At 42.7% G+C, this 9457-nt stretch overlaps 1 long non-coding RNA gene across 2 annotated transcripts in view; it reads right to left on the reverse strand.

Moving 5' to 3' along the window:
• Positions 1-9222, reverse strand: part of LOC310913398 — a 63791-nt gene extending 54569 nt beyond the window's left edge. For both annotated transcript variants that reach the window (XR_014590811.1, XR_014590812.1), the window contains exon 1: positions 8985-9222. This is a non-coding gene — a long non-coding RNA (uncharacterized lncRNA). The remainder of the gene's footprint in view (positions 1-8984) is intronic.
• Positions 9223-9457: the final 235 nt, after the last annotated feature.

A 9457-nucleotide genomic window follows, 5' to 3' on the forward strand; every position in this document is an offset into this window, starting at 1 on the left:
TGTGTTTGGAGGAAGGTGGAAAAGGCATGGAAAATGTTCTTGGAAAGTCAATAATCCTGAAATCAGTGAGCACACTGCACATCCCAGTAGTAGGATTCTTTCCTACTCTTATATAGGAGTGATCTGGACAACCTGCATGCATTATAACATATGGTCTTTCCGAGCTTGTCTTCCTGGCTAGCTCTGCTCTTCAGATACCATATAAATGAGTTAATCCTTTGGGTCTAGATTTCAGAGACGTGACTTTACTTGGAAGAAAGGAGTGGCTCACACTTGGTGGTAAAGAAAGTGTTTATTCAGGGCAAAGGCCCAGGTTCTCAGTGTGTGAGTCTTTTTGGCTCTTACTTGCTTTTATGAACAGGGGCGTTACTGATGGAAATGAGGGGGAGTGATTTAGGTACAGAGGGGTTTGACATTGCCATTTAGGGGTAAAAGGGGTGGGAGATACCTGAAACCACCTGGCTCAGCTAGGCTGATCAAGCACCAAGGAGATACAACAGGTATACAATGGACTGGGCCAGGGCTATGAAGGAGATACAATGGAGGGAGACAGGCCTATTATGTGAGTTAATGACAATGATTAAGGAAAGCGGGGTGGGGGTGGATGAACACTTACAGAAACTGGGATACAGAAATTATACAGAAATTTAGAAAACCCAAAATACACACTGCAACAGTGACACAGAGCTGTGGCCATTCCAAGTGCTCTTTGCATTGAAAGCAGTTTTCAGTCCTAGTATGCTCTTTAATAGAATTCTTCTTGAAACATGCCCAGACCTCTTCATCATGGCACACTATTCCCAGCAGCCAGTTTGCACAAATGCATTGTGATTTGGAGACTGAGGTAAATTCACTTACATACATGTGAGCTGTCCCATGCCTGTTGTCCTCAGTGACTATGAAATTTCCCAGGGATTTTAGTTTTTAAATTTACTAAGCCAGAACAACCAAGGAATATATTCTAAGCCACACAGAAAGTCTGTGCTAGAGAAGGTATATTAAGGTAATGCTCTAAACACAACCAAAGTTCCCTTTTTCTTTCTTACTCTTCTCTATAAAGAACCTATGAAATCTTTTCACTCTCTTTTAAATCCCTGCCTTCCTACCCTTTGGATTCCTGCCCAAACCCCTTCCTGCCTACCAAATATTTTCACATCTCCTCTGCTCTGCTCTTCAGATAACTACAGGAGTGAGCACAGTGGCTGCCTGGATGACAGCCATCAACCCAGCCCTCTCTGCTCTGTGGTTTACCCAGCTCTTGCAATGAATACATACTGACTCATGAAAATGATAACAGATGTGAAAAAATACAGCTTTACCACCTGTTGCTAGTGTAATGGATTTAATTACTGGCAGACAGCTTGAATTATTTTGAGGCCTTTTACAAAAGGAAGATTTCTTTCTCCCCTGTGGGAGATCCTTGTTGAGAAAATTGTGGTTCCATAAAGGCAATTCACTATAGGGGATAACCCTGCACCACAAAATCCTCTGGTTCCTTACAGATTCCTTCCCACCAGGAATTTCCCCTTGCATCATTCTCTGATGTGTTAATTATTTCTTTACCTAATTGACCTGCTGAACTTATCTTGATTATATACTTTCAAACTGTCCATAAACTGACCATAATTTCAGCAGTTGCTTTGCCCACCACACTGGTATTCACCCTTATACTGATGGGTGCTTTTGCTACCATCATTCACACAAAGAGGAAGAGTAGCAAACTCAAGCCATACTCACCCCAGGTACTCACTGCAGCTGGAAAGATAACTGAAAATACAACCTGTGTGGGCATTTTTTCATTCCAGCTCTGACCTTGTTCAGTGAAATAATTTCTACTCAACATCTGTATGGTTATCTGAAAATTCCTGTATTGCTACTGATAAATGTGAGACAATGAATTTAATTGAGCACTAATATGTTTGAGCAAGATTGTATCTTCAGTATGTGCTTGAGGTTGGGAGACTGGGAAAGAATATCCTTATTTATAGTGTGATGTCTGCTGAGTGGGCATTGAGTTTAAGAGGTTAAACCAAGCTTCTTGATTATGGATTGACCTCAGAGTATCCAGAGAGAGAAGGCAGAGGGCAAGCAGGAAAAAAAATCTTGTGCTGTGCCCTCTATTCACTGGTGTGAGAACTTGCTTCTAAGATCTGGACCTGTTTGGAGAAAATTTTGACCGAGTCCTTTGTTATCTGCATCTACTGAAAACATCAGTGTGGGTACTCATAGTTTCTCTCTGGTTAGGAAAAAAATAATAAGGCAACTCCCTGCATGCACAAGAAACCACTTTCTGCATGTTGTAACACAAAGGTTCAATGAGAAAACAGCCAACATGAGACAGAGAGCTTTTGGGTATGTTTATCACACTGAAAAGTACCACTGTGTTTCAAGACACCACTAAAGATATACTGTCAATTTAAAATATACTCGCTTAGTTAAGTGAGAGCTGTTAGAAGAACAGTAAATTGCATAAACCTGTGACCCCAGAGACATGGAGAAATAGAAACAGGGAACCAGCAAAAAGGTAGCACTGAGGGCCTTAGCAAGCAACAAAGGTGGGTAAAAGTGCATGTTCAATCTGAACACATAGGCTGCTGAATTGTTGCCAAATAAGAGCTAGAAGAAAGAAAATAAAACCAAATGGAAGAAAAGGAATGGGAAAGCATAACCTCAAGAAGATGTAGTCTACCTCCCACTTCCCTCTCACTTTTTCTTTTCAATCCAAATTTTCTGCATAGAGTGGTGTTAATTTTCTTTAGCATCACTGTCAGCTAAAATGGAAGGAAGGTCATTTGCGCCATCATTATCATCTTTGTCTTATTGACAGCAGTCTGCAGCTCAGATTTTGCTTGTCTTTTGCCTAGTAAGCTCTTCCCAGTCCTATTTTTTGTCATTATAGGACCATAAATAGTTGTTTTGTGTAGTTAAAAAAAAAAAAAAAGGAAAAAGAAAAAGAAAAATGAGAGTGAGAGAGAATAAAAGAAATATAGAAGGAAAAAAGGCTTCTTTAAATTCAGCTGTGTGCTCTTGAGGAAGCTGATCACTCCTCCTGAAAAGAGATATCAGGGGTTGCTTAGCAATAGAAAGATGGCATCCTGCCTGTCAGGCCCTTTTCAGATTTTTTCCTAGATAAGTATAATAATTGGAGGGAAGCATCTTTTGTGGCTGGCTGCCCCCTTGCAATGTCTAGGTTAAGGCAAGGAGAAATGCTATGCTTCAGCTACTGTGCTGCAGCTGCTGGCATCTCTTTTCTGGGGAATTAGAATATATCAGTACATGATATTGCTTTACTTAGCATTATCCTCAGCTAACTTTATTTTAAAATATTATCTTTAGTCCTATAGAGACTTATTTAGGAATGGCTGCCATCTTTCCAGACAGAACAACACAGAAAATAAGTGTTTCAGTAATGATCAGGAACTAAAGTTACTTCTTCTTCTGAAAGAGAGGTTATTAAAATTAGGGCTAATTGCCCTGAGCAAGAACATATAATACAACAAAAATTATAATGGGAAAACAAACACGTGTGCACATTTGTCTATGTGTGAGTTCGGGAATTTTTGTTATTCCAAGTGGTGCCTGCTAATCATTTTGCTGTTACAGCCTCCCTTAATTTCATTTCATTTTCCCCTCGTTGTTATCAGGGAAACACAGGGAAAGAGCACAGCAGTTCCTCCCCAGACCTGCATTTCTGCGTGTGGCCATGCAGTGGCACAGGAGACCAGGGATCTGTAGAATCTGGTGATCCTGAGGCAGGAACTGCGCGGGGTGTGAGGCTGCCAGGTGACCGCCCAGGTACCCTAAAGGTGGGGCTGATGTCACAGCACCCACCCCGCGGCGTCCCCTGTCCCCTGCCCGCCGCACCCGGGGCTCCTGCCCGGGACAGGGACAGGGGCAGGGGCAGGGACAGGGGCAGGGACAGGGACAGGGACAGGGACAGGGACAGGGACAGGGGCAGGGGCAGGGGCAGGGACAGGGACAGGGACAGGGACAGGGACAGGGGCAGGGACAGGGGCAGGGACAGGGGCAGGGGCAGGGGCAGGGGCAGGGACAGGGGCAGGGGCAGGGGCAGGGACAGGGGCAGGGACAGGGGCAGGGACAGGGGCAGGGACAGGGACAGGGACAGGGGCAGGGACAGGGGCAGGGGCAGGGACAGGGGCAGGGGCAGGGACAGGGACAGGGACAGGGACAGGGGCAGGGGCAGGGACAGGGACAGGGACAGGGGCAGGGACAGGGGCAGGGGCAGGGACAGGGGCAGGGGCAGGGACAGGGACAGGGGCAGGGGCAGGGACAGGGACAGGGGCAGAAGGGGGCAAAGCGCTGCCCTTCCTCGCCTTGTCTCTCTCCCTCTGCGCAGAGCTGGCAGGAGCATTATTTGAGGCACACTCTGCCCCAGCCCCTGTGGGAGCTGTCTGCCCCGCCTGCCCTGCCTGGCTGAGCGCTCCTGCTGGGGCGGTCCCGGCTGGGCTGGGGACACTGTGCGACACCCCTGGCGGGTCTGCAAACCCTAGTGCCTGCTCTGGGAAATGGCAGTCATTGCTTTCCCCGCCTGGGAAAGGCTCAGAGTCCCCCGTGTACTGCATTTACCCGGTTCTGTGGGTATTGTCTTCCTCTATCAACCAGGCTCAGAACATACATTCCACACCTGGTAAGGAGAAGATACCCACAGGTCCCCACTGTTCATCCTTGGTGCACAGTGAAACCATCCTCAGATGGGGGCAGATCTTCATCAGGTGTCAGGGAAATGGAGAGAAGCTCCATTCAGATGAGGAGGACAGTGTGACAAGGGCTCTGTCCCTTCCTGACACCCTGGAGACTGCAGCAATGCTGTGGCTGCAGAATCCTCAGTGCACTCAGGACAGCACTGCTGACATCCCTGGAGGTATATAAATGGAAGATGGGTCCACTTTGTGCAGCCCATGCTGGGATGATCATGCTTTCTGTACTCCAAGGGATATTATGCCTCATACTTGGATCATTTTCACTGAAGGAACCATTTCTTCCCTTAGGTCGTCCCTGGCAGCCTGGAGAAGGGGGAAGAGTCTGCATGAGAATATTTAATGGCTTTGGCAGGATTTTATTCCAGGCTTTTAGATCTCCTCAGCATGAATGAAACAGATGCAATTTTAAAATTAATCTTTGGTTTTGAAATAAAACTTTCTTCACATTTTCTTAACTCTAAAATCTAGAAGGGTCCTAAAACTGCAAGACAAAATCAAAGGAAAAAAGACGGAAAGGAAGCATTGAATTCTGACCCCTTCCATTGCCAACATCACCCCTCCTGCCTCTTCCTTTAAGCAAGAGGAAACACCCAGGAGTTTATTTTGAAGGCACAAACACGTCATCTCTAGAGCACAAAAATAAATTAAGTCTCCAGGCTTTGGAGCGATTTATTCTGGTACAAAAACTGATAAAGGGTGTAACTACACAATTAACTGATTCAAAGTGCCCCTAATGATAACTTCAATGCCAGGAACTTCATTCCTCTAAAGTTAAACCCTTGTGCTCAGAGACACCACACACATGCCGTCCTGGGGAGCCAGTCACGACACAAGGATAAAGACACAAAGATCCTCCAGGTGGCAATAAAGCCGTATTTTCCCATTTCTTTCTTCTTTTTTTTTTTTTTTTTTTTAAATCTCTGAATTTAACAGAAAAGCTGCTTAGATTCTGGACAGCAAGAGCTCATGATTTAAATTTATCTGTAAATATTGCATTTCTTCACACTATTTATTTATAGTGGCAACTATTCAGTGTGTATATATATATATATATACATACACACATCTATTTAAAACATATGTCTTTGTCTATATACATAGATGTACCCACATCTACTTCCCACTGAAGCTGTGTAAGCTACATGTCTGCATTCTGCTCTGCTCTACCTCAGCTGAACTCTGCTGCAGATGAAGGAGGAAGATGTCCTGATGAGAAGGAATGAAGAGGGATGACAGCAGTTTAATTTCTAATTAATTAATCCATCATGATTAACTTCTGACATTGAAGCAGTTGGGTTCAGTCTCTGCTGAGTGTCAGATCCAAAGACAGTTGCAGTCAGTGTTGCAAGGGAGGATGATCCAAACTGGCTGCTCCTGTGGAGATGTGCCCCAGTGTTTTAGCAGTGGGGACTCCTCTGGATGTGCAGGGTGGCACCTTCCCTCACTCTTCTCCATGCTGGTTTCTGCCCAGCTCCAGAGCATGAAAGCAGGGAGATAGCTAAAGGGAAATCTGGTCAAGACAAAAAATTAAAAGGAGGCTTCTCTTTGCATCTTGCTACTTGTAAAATGTAAAAGTGTGAGCTGAAAGCAGGTGTAGCACTCCTGGGCTCAAGGAAATGCACAATTTAAATCAAGTTATTCCTTTGCAGTGAACAGTTTGTCTTGTCTGTACTCACACTGAAGTGGATCAGGAATTTTTCCAATGTATTCTAGTTTCTATAGCTCTGGAAGATACATCAGCTGCAGTTTAGATTTGTAAAAATGAATGACTGACAAAGCATTATTATTATGAATTTACTTCTTCCCATAAACCAAAGTGGCATAGTTAACAGCACGTGTATTTGCCTCAGGATGCCATTTGAACTTTGACATGCCTCCTGGCTGGCTCTCACCCACAGCACACTGGGGTTTACACTTGCTTTCCTGAATCTTGGATTTCTGCAGACACCCCAGAAATGTTCTGATTCACTGTCCCCGTGGCAGTTGCTGGTTGGTGAGCAGCCAACACGAGACACTTGTGGTAGAATATGGTGTTTACTTTGATGAATTAATAAATTATATAGCTGACCTAGTATCTTTGAATATAAAGTGGAATTTCAGCTTGAACATAAAATGTAAATCAATGGTTGAAAAAATAGTCCAAAATAGCACCACGGAAACCAGAGGAAATGAATTTATGTATAATTCAAACAGTTTAGCTAGGAGCAACAGTTCTATTTTAATACTATGAATATTTCTAAATCAAAACCAGGTTCTGATGCTTGATTTCTTTTTCTTTCAGCCTATTTTTTGTTGTTGTTGGAGATATGAACAGTAATTAAAAACAACAGTGAATTATGGAGCTATTAAAAGCTGAGATTAAAAATTAAATAATGGAAGTCCTGTGATTTATGTTACTGTGTTCCTAAGGCACATTTGAAGCAAACTCACTAAGAAATTCATGCTACTTCCATGTCAGCCATTTTATTCAATACAAACCTCATTTACTGAAAAGAACTTACCATGTTCCAGTGAATACTCAATCAAAAATCTAGTTTGTGGTACAGGCCAATATATATTAACTTCCGAGTCCTATGTTATTAGTGGCCTCAGGGTGAAAACTATGTTAGAGCTTGCTAAAGATGAGTATTTTATCTAACAGAAGGAAAGGTGATGCATTTGGGGTGGGCTCTTCAATGTCAGACGTTATTTTTATGAGAATTTGCATAGCCTGTTTATGCAATCCTTTCTGTGAGCCTGGTAGTGCCACCTGCCTGACCATCATGGGCTCAAAACTCAGTGCATGTAAGAACTGATCAGCTGCAGTGCCTGGTGGAGATAAGACTTGGTCTTAGGACTGCAGAGGAAACAACACCTCCATCTTGCCTCAGCACACCATGACTAGTGTTTATATATTACATATATGTAAATATCACAAGGGTTACTGCTCCAGTTAATGACCTCTGCCTAAGCAAGTTGTTTGGTCTGGCACAGTCTGAAGCTCCTGCCTTGACAGCCCAGAATGTTCATTCATTATGAACTGGATTTAACAACAGTATCTAATAGAAGGGAGTAATTAAATACCTAATTGCTGTTGCATAAGTGCTTTGAAACCCTCCCACGTTCCAAATTTATGTAAACCACATGGGAGAGAGCCCTAGGCCCACAGTGAATTTCTTTAGGTTTTAAATAAGAACTTTAGAAATGAAGCTCCCACAGTGTTTCATTATTTTAATTGATGCCATTACTGTAAGAAACAATATCATTAGGCCAATTTCTGTTATTTCTTTATAAAAAAAAATCAGGTGCAGCACAGTGATATTCTCTTGGCTCACGTGATCCATCAATAAAGAAAGATGATTTAAATTACTCAGCAGCATAGAGGCAAGGGCTATTACTAAATATCATCCTACCACTAGGAAAACAGATAATTTTCTATTGATACAAATTTCATGGATATTTTGTTGAAATGCCATGATGCAGAAAGAAATAATGTATTCGTTATGGCTATTTTTATTTTCTGGGAATCAAGAAAACCAAGATTTAAAAAATGCATGTCTTCTTTTGGCTAACACTGAAACCCGAGGGGGCAGGTCTATAAACTGCTGGAAAGCATTCTGCATCAGAGGAATTCAATTCACAGAGGCCTCATTTCTCACCTTTAATGAATTACAAAAAAGAGCTATATAAACTCAGATTTTTGCAGTGTCACTGCTCCCCACTGGGACAGACAGGCTGTAAAGAGACTGATGACATGAAGGGACCAACATTCAACTGGCAACAAATGAACAAAAATACCACAGGAGCAGAAACCCTGCTTCATCACCTACAACTTTATCCCATCCCTCCCACAAAAGCAACAACTCTAAAGAACTGGCTTATCTGGCATGGGTGCAAATTATCACTCACAATTACTTTACTCCCTTTTCCTTCCTTACAGTTTGAAAACAAAATGAGATCAGTCTGCAAGCAGATAACAAAACTAGATGAGGAGATGGCCTCATGTATAACCATGCTGATATTTCAGGGATTGAAACTTACTACACTTTATGAGGCACAATTGCTACCCATCTCTCTCATCAAGGGATATGCTGTGCAGCTAATGTTTTGAGGTTTTCACATAAACATCTTTTGAAAGGAGAAGCTAACAGGTCAAACTGCACCTTCCTGCAGAAGAGAAAGCATTGGGGTTCAACAATAAATTTGAGGATATATACTGACCAAGGCAAAAAATTGGTTAAAAATCAAAGTCAGAGCAAAATAGAAAAGAGAACCATGGCTTACCCCATATATCTTCTGCTCACATGTCATTCACCTTCTGTCTCCAGGCACCTTGAGAAGGGCAAATAGGATTTGTTGACACAGAGGAATGGTTGGAGTTTGTAAAATAAAGAATCACTTGTTGTAAAGTACTGCTACCCTTCCTTTGACAAAGAACTTGCTTTACTGATGCTGCTCCTTACTACATGAAAGATAATCTACCAGTTACTCTGTTTATCTGTTCATTGTACTTTTCATCCAGCTGTTGTTTCATCTACAAGCAGTTTGAAGTAAGCATGACATCTTTGGATGATGTACTTTGAAAGGATCCCATTGCTGTGAAGTGCAGCTGCCCAAAGGGAATGTTTATGCAAAAATAAAATGTGGTGACAAAACATAAGAGTGCCGTCACAAAATGTTAAGGACAAATACAACAGTCTGAATTATTTCCTTCTGGTTTCCTGGCTTTGATGGTCCTGACTGCACTGATCTCTGGG

This window comes from Zosterops lateralis (genome assembly GCF_965231275.1).
Source record: "Zosterops lateralis genome assembly, chromosome: 10".
NCBI lineage: Eukaryota > Metazoa > Chordata > Aves > Passeriformes > Zosteropidae > Zosterops > Zosterops lateralis.